Genomic DNA, 364 nt, shown 5'->3' on the forward strand with positions numbered 1-364 from the left:
CTGGCTGGGTGGTGAGCAGAGCTCTGGGCCAGCGAGCGGGAGGGCTGGTGTCCACCTCCGCTCCGCTGCTGCCGCGGCTGGGCCAACGCCATCGCTTTCCTGATGGCCTCAGTTCCCTCCACCTCCCTGTGCTGCTGCAGCACCTGCGCTCCCTCAGCTCCCCATCGGGTTGAAGCTGGGCCACGTCCCCCCTTCCCGGGCCTGGCGCTCCTCGCCACAGCTTTGCTCGCGTGTTATAGAATCCCAGACTGGTTTGGGTTGGAAGGGACCTTAAAGCTTATCCAGTCCCAACCCCCCTGCCAGCAGCAGGGACACCTTCCACTAGACCAGGTTGCTCAAAGACTCATCCAGACTGGCCTTGAAC

General features: G+C 63.7%; 1 protein-coding gene across 1 annotated transcript in view; it reads left to right on the plus strand.

Annotated features, from left to right (window-relative positions):
- The window catches only part of LOC104532634 (zinc finger protein 276), a gene marked incomplete at its 5' end in the record, with an annotated part of 7,105 nt that overhangs the window by 4,044 nt on the left and 2,697 nt on the right, over positions 1-364 (plus strand).

The sequence above is a fragment of the Antrostomus carolinensis genome, unplaced genomic scaffold (assembly GCF_000700745.2).
Source record: "Antrostomus carolinensis isolate BGI_N321 unplaced genomic scaffold, ASM70074v2 scaffold19631, whole genome shotgun sequence".
Classification (NCBI taxonomy): Eukaryota; Metazoa; Chordata; class Aves; order Caprimulgiformes; family Caprimulgidae; genus Antrostomus; species Antrostomus carolinensis.